The 18405-nt window shown below is 41.7% G+C and overlaps 1 long non-coding RNA gene across 1 annotated transcript in view; it reads right to left on the reverse strand.

The window, feature by feature from the left end:
• Nucleotides 1-265: 265 nt before the first annotated feature.
• LOC148049772 (uncharacterized) overlaps nt 266-18405 on the reverse strand; it is a 61534-nt gene continuing 43394 nt past the window's right edge. The window contains exons 2-3 of the long non-coding RNA XR_015698304.1: nt 2082-2165; nt 266-613 (exon numbers count right to left, since the gene is read on the reverse strand). This is a non-coding gene — a long non-coding RNA (uncharacterized LOC148049772). The remainder of the gene's footprint in view (nt 614-2081; nt 2166-18405) is intronic.

The following is an 18405-nucleotide window of genomic DNA, read 5'->3' on the forward strand; positions in this document are numbered from 1 at the left end:
TGAAGGACATATATTAAATCAATCCATGGACCGAATTATACAGAAATGAAAAGAAATGCATATTTATTAACAATTATATGTATAAAGTGGTGGTAACAGTGGGCTTTATCAGCAATAAAAATTTTGTAAACTAATTTGAGGATGCAATGCAGAATGAAACAGCTGTAATAGTGTGATCAACAACACATTCAAGCATACCATGAATTGGTTTTTAAACAAATCAGCTACAAGAGTTTCCACTGTAGCCTATGAAACTATAAAAAGTATAATACAAAAAAAAAGGTTAAGTAGAAGCATAATTAGTATAATACAAAATATAAAATAAAATATAGCAAAGAACAACTGCAGAAACATTTATGTAACTTACTACAGACTTTAAAAAGCCTGGTAAATGAAGTGTTGTTGCCCATTTAATTAATGATGTTGACAAAATTACTAGGCAATTCATGTGTACAGATACAAGGACTGATCCATGGCTCAGCATGCTGACTTTCAAGCAAAAGGTTCCACATTCAACCCTAGCATTTGGTGTAGAACCAGGAAAAAAAATAATTGCCTAAAAACATGGAGATGCATTGCCAGTCAATGTAGGGATTTTTTGGAAATTTCAGACCTGCGGAGTAGGAAAGAGACAAGCACATTTAAGAGGCTAGATCAATTATTAACATGGTTGAAAAAACACATATAGCATTGTTTTCTATACTTCCCTTGTATTTTTATTTTTATCACCCCTCTATCAGTGTGAGACCAAAGCTATTACTTTTATTGGTTTTACCTGTTTAAAAATATTTCATATTTCAAAAATAACCTCTGAGTGCAGATCTGAATTGAAAAGAACCTCTTCATTCCTGAAAACTTGTTAGATTATTCATTTTACAATACAGCACCAGCATCATATGGACTAATTTCTGAGAGTTATGTTTGCATTCCCTGATGCTGTCTCTGGTCTTATTCCCATATTGGTTAATCTCTGTTTGAATAGCTTAGAAATAGGAATATCTCAATTTCTTTGCAAGGTCAGCTATGGTTTCCAAACTATTCAACCTTTTCCCAAGAAGATCAAGTGTCAGACAAGTTAATTGAAAAAAAACAAACCCAAAGACTGTGTATCACTATTTGAGCAAGACAACACTGACAGGTTCTTACACACAGAATTATTTCAGAAGTGTATCCATCTTGTCACTGTGGGAGTTTAGATTTTTTCTAATATAATACCTCCATTGTGAAGGAAAGTCTGCTCTATTGTTGCTTTAGGACAGTTCAGTTTTGACAAAGTGCTTCCTTAGAAATCCTGCCATTCTATTATTATCCTTCAGAGCAAGTTATGCACAAAGGGAACGTAAAAATATCCTTGCAGTGAATGAACTTGAGATACTTCCCTCTAGAAATTAATCTCTAATGCATTTGACAAGAGGGTTTTCTTTTTATGGCAATTTGAAATCTTTGTTTACTCAGGGGAAAAACAAGCAATTGTTGGAATCTCTTCCATCTGTAGGAGATGATAATAGAAGTACAAAATGCCCCAAAACTACAACTAAGTTTCCCTGAGCAGAAGTCAGTTATTTCATTCAACTATAAGATCTAGATGTAATATTTTTCTGAGGCTCCTCTTACAGGAAAAACTATCCAGTTATGGTCACCACAATATAAAAAAGATGTTGAGATTCAAAGTGCAGAGAAAAGTAACAAAGATGATTAGGGAACTAGAGGCTAAAACATTTGAAGAATTGCAGGAATTGAGTATATCTAGTCTAGTGAAAAAACAGACTAGAGGTCATATGATGAGCAGTTTTCCAATATTTAAGGGACTCCCACAAAGAATTGGGGGGGGGGTTGTGTCAACCATTCTCTAAAACACCTGAAGGAAGGACAAGAAGCAATGGATGGAAACTAATCAAAAAGAAAGCCAACCCAGAACTAAAGAAACATTTCCTGATAGTTAAAATAATTAACCAGTGGAATGGCTTGTCTTCACAAGTTGCTTCAACATTGAAGCTTTTAAAGAACAGATTGGAGAACTATTTGTTTGAAACGGTATATAGGATCTCCTGCTTGAGCAGGGAATGGACTCGAAGACTTACAAGGTCTCTTCCAACTCTGCTATTCTGTTATTCACTTGGGGATGGGAGATTACAGGTAGCAGTATCAGGTGCCCTTGTTTGTTCCTGGAAGACAAAAACAAATGCCTATTTAATACTTGACCGAGAGAAATCACATAATAATAGGGCTGTAAACTACTGTAAAATGGAAAACATCCCTGAAGAGAGCAGTGTAAAATCTATTTCTTATTGCAAAGAAAATTACATGGGTGTGTTTATGCGGACCTCAGGAATGTAACTAAAGGACCATACAGTAACATCATGAAATGCCCCTCAAAAAAAGATTAAGTAGAAGCATAACTAGTATATTTGTTTTCTGTCTCTAAGAAGAATGGTTCATTTGATGCAGTGTTTTTCGAAATTGTCAAGTTTAAAGTGTGCGGACTTCAACTTCCAGAATCTACCAACGAGCATGAAGCCCGCACATCTTAAACTTATCAAGGTTAAAAAGTGCTAATTTGAAGGAAAAATTATTAAATGCCCTCATTGCAGTCTGAATTGGCTCTCAACTGTATCGTCCCATTTTATTTTGCTTTTGTTTCTAACCTTTGAGACATCTAGTTATGAGAAGGTTATTGGAAGCAATTTTGTAGGGTGATTGGCAGGAGCTAAAGGCTTAGATATTTTTCTTGAACATTTCATGCCCAGCTCCCATTACTGTACTGAAAAGTATATCTGCAAATTTGTGTTTTTCTAAAATAATGCTAACTTTAGTTTGAATTCTACCTTTTCATTCCAGATCTTAAAAGCAAGTGCTAACAAAGAGAGTGGGCAGGAACTTAAAAAGACAGGTCCTGCTGGATTAGATCAGAGGATTATGTGGTTCAGCATTTGTTGCTACCACAGTCTCAAGCAATACCTTCATGAGATAAGAATAATAGCAATGAGGTTTCAGTTTTTTTAGGCTACAATAAATAGTTGTTGTGACTAGTAGCCTTGTCGGCTATAATTTGTCTAATATTTTAGTTGGCCAAGTTGAAAGGCATTATTATCTTTCCAGAAAGCAGGCAGGCAGTTAAGAAGGACAACAGCTTTGGGACCATTGTGGGTAGGTTAATCTTGACTCCCTTTGAGATGTGTAAGCTAATATGCGAGTCCCTTGGACTGCAAGGTGATCAAACCGGTCAGTCCTAAAAGAGATCAATCCTGACTGCTCTTTAGAAGGCCAGATCCTGAAGATGAAACTCAAATACTTTTGGCCACCAAATGAGAAGGAAGGACTCACTGGAGAAGAGCCTGGGAAAGATTGAGGGCAAAAAAAGGGGACCACAGATGGCTGGATGGAGTCAATGAAGCAGTAAACGTGAACTTAAATGGACTCCAGATGATAGTAGGGAAGAGGAAGGCCTGGAGGAACATTGTCCATGGGGTTGCAATGGGTTGGACATGACTTTTCAGCTAACAACAACAAAGCTAATACTGATGCTTCCTTACATATAACTCTGGTTAGATGATCTACACACCATATTTAATCATCACTATAGATTTCTGCCAACTTAGTTGTGAAAAGTAGATCTGAATATTGTTCGTAAACTAATGTTAAATTCTTGCAGATTAAATCATTTCAATGTCTCTTCATTTTAAGGACAAGCCTGAACGATTCCCCTCCCTATTCTTTCAGGAGTTGATTGTGTAATTCCTCAGATTTACTTTTGATCTCTGCCAAGTAATTTAAAAATACAGAATTACTACTAATGTTATTTTTCCACCCTAACCTAAGGGCTACAGCTGGATTATAATTTATTTCACTTCTTTCTTCAATAAATCTGTAAGATGAATTAAGCAACAAGAAGAGGAACCTGTCCCAAACTGCTACGTAAGCTTCATTGCTGAGAAACATCACCTACAATTTTGTGTACATCTAGGCCGTATAGTTAACATAATTTGTTTCACTTAATTGATTTTATTATTACTGTCAGTTGCCCTTCGTTCAAGTTCAGAGTGACATATATTTATTTGATTTCTAGAGCCACCCACAAGTGACTCTGGGTAGCGTACATCATAAGACATAAAACCAATTGAAATACCATGTTTTCCCAAAAGTAAGACAGGGTCTTATTTTCTTTTGGCCCCCAAAATAAGTACTTGGCCTTATTTTCGGGAAGATCTTATTATTTCTGAGGTTCAGAAGGCATCGAGTGTGGTCACCCCATGGCTGCTGATGTGTTGCAATATTTTTTGGGAGGGCTTATTTTAGCACATGCGCTCAAAAGCCCAATTGGCCTTATTATTCAGGGAGGTCTTATTTGGGGGAAAACAGGGTAGTATAAAATAAATACATTTGATAACCAAGTAAAACTGTTACCATGGAAGTTAATACAACAAAGAAACAGGGCCCTTAATACAACCAAATCTTCATGGCCTTACAAAAGGCCTAAAGAGGCAAGGACATCCTGATAGCTGAAGGGAGAACATTCCAGAGGGCAAAGGGCAGAACTTTTCCCAAGCAAGCAGTTTAATCCAATATATCTAGGAGTTACTAGCCTTTCTCAAGCTAGTAACTCCTAGATATATTGGATTAAAGCTTCTGTCAAAGTGGCCCATCCAAACGGGAGATGTTGACACAACTCAGGGGTTGCCATAAAGAAGAAGGAGTCAAACTATTCTCCAATGCACCTGAGGGCAGAACAAGAGAAGCAACTTAGAACTGAGGAGAAATTTCCTGACAGAACAATTAATCAGTGGAACAGCTTGCCTCCAGAAGTTGTGAATGCCCCAACACTGGAAGTCTTTAAGATGTTGAATAGCCATTTGTCTGAAACGGTATCGGTTTGCTGCCTAGGCATGGGGTTGGACTAGAAGACCTCCAAGGTCCCTTCCAACACTGCTATTGTATTGTATTACAGCTACAGTCTAAAACAACTGAGGGCTGTGAAATTTCAGTTTGCTGATATTTTCATTTTATTTATTTATTTATTAAACAAATTTATATAGCTGCTCATTTCACCAAAAGCAACTCTGAGTGGTACACAACAGATTTTCCATATAGAGGGATGTGTGCATAAGTGCAGTAATGTGCCTATCGTCCCTGTCATTGTATTTTTTCCTTGTTCTAAATAAATGAATGAATGAATGAATGAATGAATGAATGAATAAATGAATAAATGAATAAATGAATGAATAAATAAATAAATAAATATTATCTCACGATTCCATATGCTTCACACAACCCCAAGAGATGTTATTTGGAAGAAAGTTCGCATTGTGGGCTACACCCAAATATAGCACAGTTGGATTGATTTATTTAAGAAAATTTATATGGCTGCCAAACTTCCTCTCAGAAATTCAGCTTCGGCTTCATAGATGGTATGAGCCTAGCCAATTTGAATTAATTTGTAAATAATTATATTTATTATTATGCAATAGGTTAACCTAATTACAATTAAATTTGAATCCAAATCTTCCCCATTGTTCATCACTCTTAATGCAAGACAAAGGTAACTTCCTACTATTAAAGTAGAATAAAATATGGATTAAAAATATAAGAATGAAGACGTGACATAAAAGGGACAATTAGAAGTTTGCTTAAAGGAAATGTCATCAGCCTCTAACCACAAGATGTTCTAACCAACGTCCCTATGTCAAAAGTCCAAACCACAAGGTTCAGATAAAATTTGTTAATGACACGTGATCCATACCTGTAACAAAAGGAGAAGACCCTCATCTACTTATAAGACTTTTTCACCAAAATAACCAATAAGAAATGAGTTAAGTATTTCCATGTTGCAATGCTTTTGAGAATGTATAAGAACATGTGCTTTGATGATGAAGGTTGTTCAGAATTTGCAATGAAGGTTGTTCAGAATTTGCCATTTCGCTAACTTTTTGAACCTGGCTGCCAAATAAACCTTTCCTGTATCCTGAGAAGTCTGTTTTCTGCAACACTATCAAGACAATTATTTCTGGCAGTATACTATGTGTTGAATTTTCTTCTGCAGACATTTGGACAAGTCCAGACATGGAAAACTGATTCAGGCAATATAAAAGTTCCAGAAAGTTCCCTCTGCATCTATTATGCTAACTACAAAAGTAGGCTGGGTGCAAGAAGAAAATCCAACAAGGAAATATTTAGAGGGGATAATAGGTAGAAGTTTCTTTGTAAATCATCCTTTCATCACTAGCATACCGACCAGGGCGTACTCTACAAATTTCTAATCTGCAAAAAGTGATCTTTCCTAATATTGGACTAGCTGAACCTAAAAGTGGTCCCATTCATAAAATCACTCATGTTTGCTATTTGCATCTGATAGAAATTTCCCTGTTCTTCCCTGAGGATTTTCTTATTTATTTATTTTAAGAAAATATGTATGGCTGCCCACTCATTCTCAGTGACTCTAGGCAAAATAAAATAAAAAAAATTATTTTACAAAAATAAAAACCCAATACAGAAACAATAAAAAACAATTACCTCCACAACCACCATCCTTTTTTGGAGCAAATTGGTGTCTTTGGCGGATGTAGGGGATTCAAAGCAAAATTGAATCTGGAGATTAATCTCTTGATCCACTGAAATGTTGTTTCTGTGCTCAAAAGGGGATGGAGAGTCCTAAATGTTATGAGTCAATCAACATTCAACTGCTTAATGACACTCATAAAGATGTGCTGAGTCTCTTGTTGAATTTGGAAGCAGCCATAACAATCTATAAGGCAGTGATTTCAAGTTAATTCTGTCATTCTTGGGCTCTCCCCCCTATTTTGAATAGTTTTTATCTTGGATTTTTTGTATTGCATCTTCTAAAATATTGTACAGTCCACATTACAAATTTATAATATATGATCTGGATTATCTGCAAAAAAAATTCAAACAAAATCAAGCCCTTCCCCTCTACACTAAAGGCTTGATCCATTTGGGATGATATATTTCCAACTTATTATATTCTAACCTTTACACAATTATTAAATCTCTTCATCGCATAATTTCTACTTTATTTCCAAGATCCTGTATAAATAGTATTTCCAATATTTAATCTTCCCTTTCCTCTAAAGAAAATAAATATTAATAGACATAATATAGTGTGCTCAACGTAAGGTCTTGGAGAAAATACTGTAACTTACTTTATACCTGTGGGATCAGGTTTTAAAACTAATTTTTATATAAAATATTTCCTGTTAGTCATCAGTAAGTCATAATTTATTTGTTTATTTTGTCAAGCATGTATTAGACAACATATATGTATAAACATGATTTTATACATGAAATGGATACGAATAAAAAAAAACATTAGGACAGGGACTGTAGGCACAGGGATGGTAGGCACGTTGGTGCTCTTATCCACGCCCCTTACAAACCTCTTAGGAATGGGGTGAGGTCGACAGTAGGCCGTCTAAAGTTAAAGTTTCGGGGTTTGGGGAAGAAACCACAGAGTCAGATAGTGCATTCCAGGCATTGGCCACTCTGTTGCAGAAGTCATATTTTCTGCAGTCGAGTTTGGAGCAGTTTACTTTAAGTTTGTATTTGTATCTATTATAAGGTGACCAGATTCTCAGATTGGTAAAGAGGGACACCATTGACGGGGGGGGGGGGGAGGGCTTGAAAAATAAAATAGAATACATTCATGAAGAATCAGAAGCTACAACACTTAGTGATAGTCTCTCTCTCTCTCTCTCTCTCTCACACACACACACACAGAGACACACACACACACACACTCCTCCTCTGTATTCACTGGGCCGTTTATAAATTCCCCCTCCTGTGCACACCTTCAGCCTCTCTCTCTCTCTCTCTCTCTCTCTCTCTCTCTCTCTCTCACACACACACACACACACACACACACACACACACACTCCTCTGTATTCACTGGGCCGTTTATAAATTCCCCCTCCTGTGCACACCTTCAGCCTCTCTCTCTCTCTCTCTCTCTCTCTCTCTCTCTCACACACACACACACACACTCACTCCTCCTCTGGATTCACTGGGCCATTTATAAATTCCCCCTCCTGTGCACACCTTCAGCATCTCTCTCTCTCTCTCTCTCTCTCTCTCTCTCACACACACACACACACACACACACACATTCCTCCTCTGGATTCACTGGGCTGTTTATAAATTCCCCCTCCTGTGCACACACTCCTTCAGCCTCTTTCTCCCCTCTTTCTGGATTCGCTCTGAAGTTTTTAAAATTACCTCTTCTGTATAGAGACCAGGTTATCAGCCACATGAGACATACGCTGTGTTTCTATGGCACAGTAATCCCCTCCCCAAACAACACGCAATGCCAATTTAGAAGCCCTGAGCAGCCAAGGCGAAGCAGCAGTCCGGGGGGAGGGGCTGAGCTTGGACAGCCTCGGAGGCAGCCACTAGCTCCGAGAGAGAGAGAAAGAGAGAGGGGGGAGGGGCTGCTCGAAGCAACAGAAGAAGAAAAAATCCATGAGGGAAGCCCACGGTCTCCACATGGAGTAAAGTGTTCTCCTTCCTCAGCCATTGGCAACAGCTCCCAAGGGCGCCCGGGCGGGAATGCGCTCGGCTCAAAGAATATACACTCCCAGTTGTTAGGAGAGCCTCAAGGCGGCTGGAGGCTTTTTCGTAACTTAAAAAAAATCGGGACTTTAAAAAAAAAAACGGGATGCGGGACAAATTGTTCAAAAGAGGGACTGTCCTGCTGAAATCGGGACGTCTGGTCACCTTAATCTATTATGTACTTGTGTATTGTTGCAGTTGAAGCTGAAGTAGTCATTGACAGGTAGGACATTGCAGTGGATAATTTTATGTACTACGCCTAGATCAGATTGAAGGCCGCCTAGTTCTAAGTTGTCTAAGCCCAAAATTTCAAGTCTGGTGGCATAAGGTATTCTGTTGCGAACAGAGGAGTGGAAGACTCTTCTCTTGAAGTATCTCTGGACTCTCTCAATTGTATTAATGTCAAATGTTCTTTGAAACTATTATCAAAATTTGAAAAAAGAAGATAAAGAAATACATGTAAAAAAAGACACAAACAACTAAGAACACACTCCAGGACACTGTGTAGTGTTATTCATAAGCATATGGATATTTATGCCTATGAACATTTGACTGTTGCTCTACTTGGAGCAATCTCAGTGATTTGCAGTCACCAGATATAAGAAAATAATAAGAATTTTGCAACTTTCTTTGTTATCATGGGAAACAATTATCTCAATTTTACTTGGCATCTGTTATGAGAAAGTCTATAAAGATAAAAAGGGAAGTATGGTAGCGTGTGTATTACCAGTTTATTTTCTCTGATTAATTTTGCTGACAAGGATTACAGTAATCTGTCCAAATACTTCTGTTCCAAAAGCTCAAGGAAGCTTTTGATTCAGGCAAGTGATAAAGCTCTTCAATCTGTTGTATGAAGGATCCCATAAACATTTTATGTGTGGGGAAAAAAATCAGGTTAAGACCAATCTAATAAAATTTATGAGTTATGCCCAATCATTTTTTAATAGTATAAATAGGTTTTGATTTTTGCTTTCATCCAGGAATCAGATTTTAAGTTTCAAATTGTTGATTGACCCCCAAACTTTTACTATTTGAAACTAATTTAATAAATGCTACTGTACCTAACAGTGCCCTGAACAATACTAACATATAAATAATGGTGACTTCATAAAAGTAGATAGCATTTAAAATATGAAAAATACAAGATTTTCATCTCATCAGTATCAACGAGGTCACTGATAATTAGTTAAATATTGCTGAGGTGAATGAGTACAAGTATATCTTTCCTGGGTGAACGTGAATTCAGGTCGATGTAGCCTTCCTAGAAAAAGAGAGATAAGGCAGACAAGGGAGAGCGTGGAAGGTCACACAACATAAAGCATGCTAGTAAATGAGGCTAGTTACAACACAGCAGATAACAATAACTCAAGGCCACTCTTGCTGGCAGCTGAAGGAAACTATAGGAGATGTCTGGGCAAATCCCGAAGGTGGGGTTAAATGTATCATCAATTTGGAACCCTTACATAGCCATAAGAGACCTAAATCTAGCCTCCCATGAATTGTGTTGACTCTTATCTAGTGTCAATCTGACTTGACCATTAATAGACCAGATTCTTGCATATAGCATGTAATAAACTTTTAATGCTGTTCTTGGTTATTTGTGCTGACATTAACCCAGTCTTGTAATTAGCCACCGCACTTTTAGGACTAAAAAAAAAAAGATTAATTGACTCCAATGGACTTTTAACCATTTATTGATGCACACACCCTGACATTTACTGAATCCCCTTGACCTCCAGCTGTTTATTCACTCCTTGGATAGCCTTAGTAACCCTTGGGGTCAAAATAAGCATATGTGTGCTAATTGGCATGTGCCCATTAGAATTTCCTTGATTTATATATTATCTTTTTCATTGAAATTAACACTCAATTGTATTCATTTACAATTATCAAAAATATGGAACACAATTCACTTCTAGCTTTCTGTAGTTGGAAATGACACAAGAGAGGTGGTTCTTTCATGTGCCTGATAGATTGGCCTCCACTTGGAAAAACAAGTAGTCTTAGCCTTTGTTCTATGCAAGAATCCACTACTACAGTAATCCCAGCACACAGTCATCTAAGTCTCTATTAAAATGACCCTGGCTAGTGGAAGGGGGCAGTGGGGCTTAATGCTTTGCTCCCCATCACAATCCCAATTCCAGAGCAGTGTTGCTATTTGCCTGGCATAAACCAGGTCCCATTTATTTCATCTTCTAACTACAGAGTACAGTCATAAAATATTTAGTCTAGCATCTTGTTTAGTGCAGAATCTGTAACACAACTCTTAAAGGCACAGAACAGATGCATAACAATCCACTAGATCTGTAAATGCTACTTGATGTCTATCCTAGTATTTATACCTTGTTGATGAATTCACAAATCTGCTTCTCATGCCACAATTGCTCTTAGGATCTTGTCCCCATGAAAATAGTGATGACAGCTAAATTCAAGAGCGCACAATTTATTCATGCATTTTATTTACTAGATACAGGACCTTTGCTTATTTCGAGTGAACAAATGTAGTCTGTCCAGCAATATATACTTCGGTCTCCATTATGGAGTAGTAAATGATGATAGAGGAGTACCAGCCTGCAGAGTGATTCACTGCATAAGGACATAATTCATGATGTCAGAAGGATTTCTGGTAAAGGGTCAAATACTTTAGGACAGCAGCATCCACTCATCACGGAATGTGATGGCTCAGCGGTTAAAGATGCTGAGTTCGTTAGCTGGAAAGTTGACAGCTGGAGTTTGATACTGGAGCACTTTGCACGATGAGGTGAGTTCCCATTACTTGCCCCAGCTGCTGCCCACTTAGCAGTTGCAAAGGATGCAAATGCTAGGAGATATAAATAGGTACTACTTTGGTGAGATGGCAATAGCAATAGCAGTTAGACTTATATACTGCTTCATAGGGCTTTCAGCCCTCTCTAAGCGGTTTACAGAGTCAGCATATTGCCCCCAACAACAATCCGGGTCCTCATTTTACCCACCTCGGAAGGATGGAAGGCTGAGTCAACCCTGAGCCGGTAAGATTTGAACAGCTGAACTGCTGAACTGCAGTCAGCTGAAGTAGCCTGCAGTGCTGCATTTAACCACTGCGCCACCTCGGCTCTTTGTGCACTTCTGTGCACTTTGGCATACTCTGGCCATATGACCATGAAATTATCTTCAGACAATGCTGGCTCCCTTGGTTAAGAAACAGAGATGAGCAATGCCCCCTAGAGCCAGAGATGACCAGACAGGAGAAACCTTTACCTTATACACTCCTTGAGATTACTCGCACTGACTCTCTGCAAGCTCTTTTCAAAAAACTGTACTTTTGCCATTGTTCTCTTCAAAAAAACAGAAAGTGCTATTGTGGCATGACATAAAAGGTCCCTGGAAACCACATTAAAAATGATATGTGAGATTGCACAGCATGGCAGGATCAGATGCTCAACATTAGTTTCATACTCCTTTTATACTCAGCTTGCATCTGGCAAGCAGGCTCAGAGACGGGATTATTTTAAGGCATGTTGGGAATTGCTCTCATTTCACAAGCCTCTCCACCACCCACATGCTGAGCCTTTGCTTCACTTTTTGGCATATTGCCAACTTGCATCATCTCAACAGATAGGAGGATGTTGAGCTAAAGTCTATTCTAATTAGACTGCAGTAACTTGCCATTTGAGAAAATCAACGTGATGCAAACCTGTAATACTAGTTTCTTTTTCTTAAGTGGAAGAGAACGGGATTTATTCCTCCTTTTTAACAAAATGAAATGTTAATTTGCATGGGCAGATCCCCAGAGAGTAATAGCAATAGCAATAGCAGTTAGACTTATATACCGCTTCATAGGGCTTTCAGCCCTCTCTAAGCGGTTTACAGAGTCAGCATATCGCCCCCACAGTCTGGGTCCTCATTTCACCTACCTCGGAAGGATGGAAGGCTGAGTTAACCTTGAGCCGGTGAGATTAGAACAGCTGAACTGCAGATAACAGTCAGCTGTAGTGGCCTTCAGTACTGCACCCTAACCACTGCACCACCTAGGCTCCCTAGCTGTGTCTCTCACCAAATTACTGGATGTTGGGGGGAATGTCCTTTCCTCAGGAGGCTGAGCAAAAGATGGGGACAAATGTCCTGCAAAGAATTAAAAGAAAGCAACTATATTCTTAATGATACTAAGGTGTAAGTGGCAAAGCAAATAGAAGCATATCAGAGATGGGTTGCTCCCGGTTAAGCCCGGTTCAGCCGAACAAGTAGTAGCGGCGGCGGGTTAAGCCTGCCAATCCACCCAGATGCTTCTGCATATGTGCAGAAGTGTTGCGCTTGCGTGTGAACGTGTACGCAAGCACACCAGAACCAGTAGTAAAAATATTTGCAACCCACCACTGAAGCATATGTTATCTACTGATTTTGCACTCTGCAGTACATGAATTTAAGTTACTCATTATAAAATACATTTACATGCATGAGCCCTATCTAATTATTTAGTAACCTAAAATGAACAAATTAGTCATCTTCATCTATATTAAAACCTGTTTCGGAGATTCCATTTTATGCCTACTAATTGCAGACTAAGCCTTACTGAACTGTGGGACTTATTTAGGAGTAATCACACATGCCTTCACATGACCTGCTCTGCTGCCTCATCATAGTGGGAGTGCAGTTAGTGAACATAGTGGGAGTGCAGTTACTGCCAAGAGGGAGGAGTCCCCCTCACTGAAATGTGCCCAGAAGGATTTCAGGTACTCCACCAGCCGCGACACCAGAGAAAGGGGTGGGGGAGTGGCAGTCATCATCCGAGAGTCACTAGTTCCTCGTAGGATCCCTGCTCCGGAGACTGTTGGGTGTGAGTCCCTTCTGGTAAAGTTGGACCTTGGGGGTCAAGTGGGTTTGTTTCTAACGTACCTACCTAACAACAGCGTTACAACAACCCTGCCTGTGCTCCTCGAGTCAGTAGCCGAACTGGCGGTTGAGTTCCCCAGGCTTATAGTGCTGGGGGATTTCAACCTGCCATTGCTCAGCGAACGCTCTGATGGAGCGCAGGAGTTCATGGCTTCCATAACAGCCATGGACTTGACCCAGGTAATTCAGGGTCCGATTCATACAGTGGGTCACAAGCTCGACCTCGTGTTTCTCTTGGAGCAGTGGAGAGGTGATCTAGATTTGAAGGGCATTAAGATCTTGCCCTTGTCATGGTCAGATCACTTCCTGCTGAGGCTTGACTTGAAATCCCCTACTGTAGGGAGGGGGAACCGATTAGGTGGTTCCACCCCAGGCACCTGATGGACCCTATGGGATTTCAGACGGCACTTGGTGAGATAGCAATAGCAAGAGCAGTTAGACTTATATACCGCTTCATAGGGCTTTCAGCCCTCTCTAAGCGGTTTACAGAGTCAGCATATTGCCCCCACAGTCTGGGTCCTCATTTTACCCACCTCGGAAGGATGGAAGGCTGAGTCAACCCTGAGCCGGTGAGATTTGAACCGCCGAACTGCAGCTAACAGTCAGCTGAAGTGGCCTGCAGTACTGCACTCTAACCACTGCGCCACCTCGGCTCTTATCTGACTCTCTGGCCCACAGTCCGGTGGAGTCCTTGGTCGTTGCTTGGAATATAGCAGCGGCGGAGGCTCTAAACCGGATTGTGCCTTTGCGGCCTCTCCGCAGCAATGGATCCAGGAGGGCTCCTTGGTTTACCGAGGAACTCCGGGAGATGAAGTGCCAAAAGAGACACCTAGAGCAATGCTGGAGGGCTAGTAACTCTGAATCCGACCGAACACAATTAAGAGCCTTGATTAGGACTTATCTAGTGGCGATACGGGTGGCAAAATGTGCTCATTTTTCCGCTCTTATTGCATCCGCAGAATCTCGCCCAACTGCCCTGTTTAGGATAGCCCGCTCCCTCTTGAAAGGGAGGGATGCGGACGAGCCCTTACATGATAGAGCTGAGGAATTTGTTCAGGTTCTGTCGGATAAAATTGCTCGGATTTGTATTGACCTGGACTCCACTTGGACGGTACCAGCCAAGATGCCGGGGGAACGTCTTGATCGGATTTTGTGGAGCGAGTTTCAACTTGTCGCTCCTGAGGAAGTAGACAAGGCCATGGGAGCGGTGAGTGCCTCCACCTGTTTACTGAACCCGTGTCCCTCCTGGCTGGTCTCCACCAGCAGGGAGGTGACATGTGGCTGGCTCCAGAGGATTGTTAACACCTCTATTCGAGAGGGATCCTCCCCGCACCCTCTAAAGGATGCGGTGGTGAGACCCCTCCTTAAGAAACCTTGCCTGGATCCAGCCATCTTAAACAACTATCGCCCAGTCTCCAACCTCCCATTCGTAGGGAAGGTTGTTGAGAAGGTGGTGGCCTTTCAACTCCGGCAGACCTTGGATGAAGCAGATTATCTGGATCCCTTTCAGTCGGGTTTCAGGCCTGGTTACGGCACAGAAACTGCTTTGGTTGCACTGATCGATGATCTCTGGCGGGCCAGGGATAGAGGACATTCCTCTATCCTAGTGCTTCTTGACCTCTCAGCGGCCTTCGATACCATCGACCATGGTATCCTTCTGCGACGGTTATGGGAGGTGGGAGTGGGAGGCACCATCTTAAGATGGTTCTCCTCCTACCTCTCGGACAGGTCACAGTCGGTGTTGGTTGGAGGACAGAGATCGACCCCTAGGCCTCTCATATATGGGGTGCCGCAGGGTTTGGTCCTGTCCCCCCTCCTATTTAATATCTACATGAAGCCGCTGGGTGAGATCATACGCCGGCACGGGATCAAATATCATCAATATGCGGACGATACTCAATTGTATCTGTCCGCCCCGTGCCAACTCAGCGAAGCAGTGGAAGTGATGTGCCAGTGCCTGGAGGGATGCACTCAATCTAGACAAGACCAAGTGGCTATTGATGCTGCCTCCCAAGGATAGTCCAGACATTCCACCTCTTAGCCTGGAGGTGAAATTATACACCCCTCAGAGAGGGCCCACAGTTTGGGTGTCCTCCTGGATCTGCAGCTGACGTTAGAACACCATCTGTTGGCTGTGACCAGGGGGGCTTTTGCCAAGGTTCGCCTGGTGCACCAGTTGCGGCCCTACCTGGACCGGGAGGCACTTCAAATGGTCACTCATGCCCTCGTCACCTCAAGACTGGATTACTGTAACACGCTCTACATGGAGCTGCCCCTGAAGAGTGTTCGAAGACTGCAGTTGGTCCAGAATGTAGCCGTGCGAGCGATATTGGGTGTACCTAGATACACCCATGTTACACCTATTCTCTGCGAGCTGCACTGGCTCCCCATTGGTCTCCGGACGCGCTTCAAGGTGCTAGTCATTACTTTTAAAGCCCTACATGGTTTAGGACCTGGCTACCTGAAAGACCGCCTCCTGCCACTTACCTCCCAACGACCAACAAGATTGCACAGGTTGGACCTCCTCCGGGTGCCGTCAACCGGACAATGCCGGCTGGCGGCCCAGCGGGGGAGGGCCTTCTCTGTAGCTGCGCCGGCCCTGTGGAACGATCTACCCGTAGAGATCCGGACCCTTACCACTCTCCCGGCCTTCCGTAAAGCCACCAAAACCTGGCTGTTCCGGCAGGCCTGGGGCTGTTGATCAATATCCAGCCCCATTTAGACAGAATGGATGGTGTGTAATTTTAATAATTGTATCTTTATCTTAAATTTTTAAATGCTTCTTTTATCTTGCCTGTAAGCCGCCCAGAGTCCCAAGGGAGTGGGCGACATACAAATTTTATTAAATTGAAAAATTGAAATTGAAAACAACACCAAGAGTGAATGTCAAGTATTTAAACTAAACAAAGAGGTACGGATATGGCCAACAGCAATAGAGCAGCAAGAGCCTGCTGGTATCACTTGGAAATTATGGTTTGACCAGAAGTGCATTTCTGCTAGGACAGAATGGGTGTTCCTCGATTGAGAAACTCCCCAAGCCAGCTAATTAAACAGAAAAGCCATTACAAAAATCCAGTTAAGATAAAAACAAGAAAATCAAAACTGGGAGCAACTTTTTTAAAAAAATGCAAGGAATAAGATCACTGCTCTATTTTTGAGGCTAATTACCTGTTCATCACTGAAAAGAATTGGAAGAATTCCATAGAACACTTTATTCTTTCCCTCTTTCCATCTATTGCCCCCTAAATTAGCCTATACATGACTCCCAGTCTACCCTATTTAACAGAATAAGAGTTGGAAAGGACCTTGGGGGTCTTCTAGTCCAACCCCCTGCTTAGGCAGGAAACCCTACAGCACTTCAGACAAATGGTTATCCAATATCTTCCTTAAAACTTCCAGTGTTGGAGCATTCACAACTTCTGGAGGAAAGTTGTTCCACTGATTAATTGTTCTAACTGTCCGGAAATTTCTCCTGAGTTCTAAGTTGCTTCTCTCCTTGATTAGTTTCTACCCATTGCTTCTTGTTCTACCCGCAGGTGCCTTGGAGAATAGCTTGACTCCCTCTTCTTTGTAGCAGCTCCTGACATATTTGAACATTGCTATGATGTCTCCCCTAGTCCTTCTTTTCATTAAATTAGACATACCCAGTTCCTACAACAGTTCTTCGTATGTTTTAGCATATGGTCCCCTAATAAATCTTTGTTGCTCTTCTCTGCACTCTTTATAGAGTCTCTACACCTTTTTTACATTGTGGCAACCAAAACTGGATGCAGTATTCCAAGTGTGGCCTTACCAAGGCTTTAAAAAGTGGTATTAACACTTATTTATTTATTTATTAGACTTATATACCGCTTCATAGGGCTTTCAGCCCCCTCTAAGTGGTTTAGAATTTTTTTTAGCAAATTGAGTCAGCAACAGTCCGGGTCCTCATTTCACCCACCTCGGAAGGATGGAAGGCTGAGTCAACCTTGAGCCGGTGAGATTTGAACCACTGAACTGCAGATCACAGTCAGCTAAAGTGGCCTGCAATACTGCACCCTAACCACTGTGCCACCTCGGCTCTACATGATCTTGATTCTATCTCTCTGTTTATGTAGCCTAGAATTGTGTTGGCTCTTTTGGCAGCTGCTGCACACTGATCCCCCTTAGGTACTACTATTGAGCGAGGTACCACATTATACCAATTTTGTTTACTACTGGTTCGCTTGTGCATGCATAGGGTGACCAGACGTCCCGCATTTGGCGTGATAGCCATGCTTTTTCATGAATTTTCCCGCGTCCTGCACGGTTCCTTAAAAAACACACTTTTTTTGGCGCTCGCAGCTCCCTCGCTCCCCCGCCCATCAGCTGCTAGCTCGCTGGGCTGGCTCATCGTTCCGTTCTATCCTACAAATTTAAGCCAGCCCAGCCTGCCGCTCACTGATTGGATTGGCATGGACTCCAGCCAATCAGTGAGTTGGCTGGGATGGGAAATTTTCAGCACGTGCTGAAAATTTTCCATCCCAACCAGCTCACTGATTGGCTGGACTCTGTTAGCTGAGCACGCCTGCGCGAGTCTCCATTTCATTTCGTCTTTTGGGGTTGCAGCTGCGCTTACTCACTGGTGAGTAATCATGTTATGAATTGGTACGGGTGGGAATCGGGAGGTGCTGGGGGGAGGAGACAGCCCTCCTCTCCTCCTTCTCCCCCTTTGCGGAGTTCATTTCACCTCCTCGCGTCACAGCCAGCCCCTGTGACCGAGTGGAAGTTCTATGCGCGAGGTGAAATGGCTGGCAGCAGCCTCGCTCTCCTGCCGCGGCTTCTGTTTCAGTCGCGCAGAAAACTTCCACTCGCTTCCCGGGCTTGTGCCGCCCAGGAAGAGAGGGAAAAAGAGGAGGTGTGGGACAGATCGTGGGATCACTGGTTTCTGAGCTTGGTTGGCAAGGATCCCCCACCCCACCACCTCTTGAGGAAAGAGGAGGTGTGGGACAGATCATG

Source organism: Thamnophis sirtalis, unplaced genomic scaffold (assembly GCF_051295495.1).
Source record: "Thamnophis sirtalis isolate CommonGarterSnake01/CBP01778 unplaced genomic scaffold, rThaSir2_p1.2 scaffold_1, whole genome shotgun sequence".
NCBI lineage: Eukaryota > Metazoa > Chordata > Lepidosauria > Squamata > Natricidae > Thamnophis > Thamnophis sirtalis.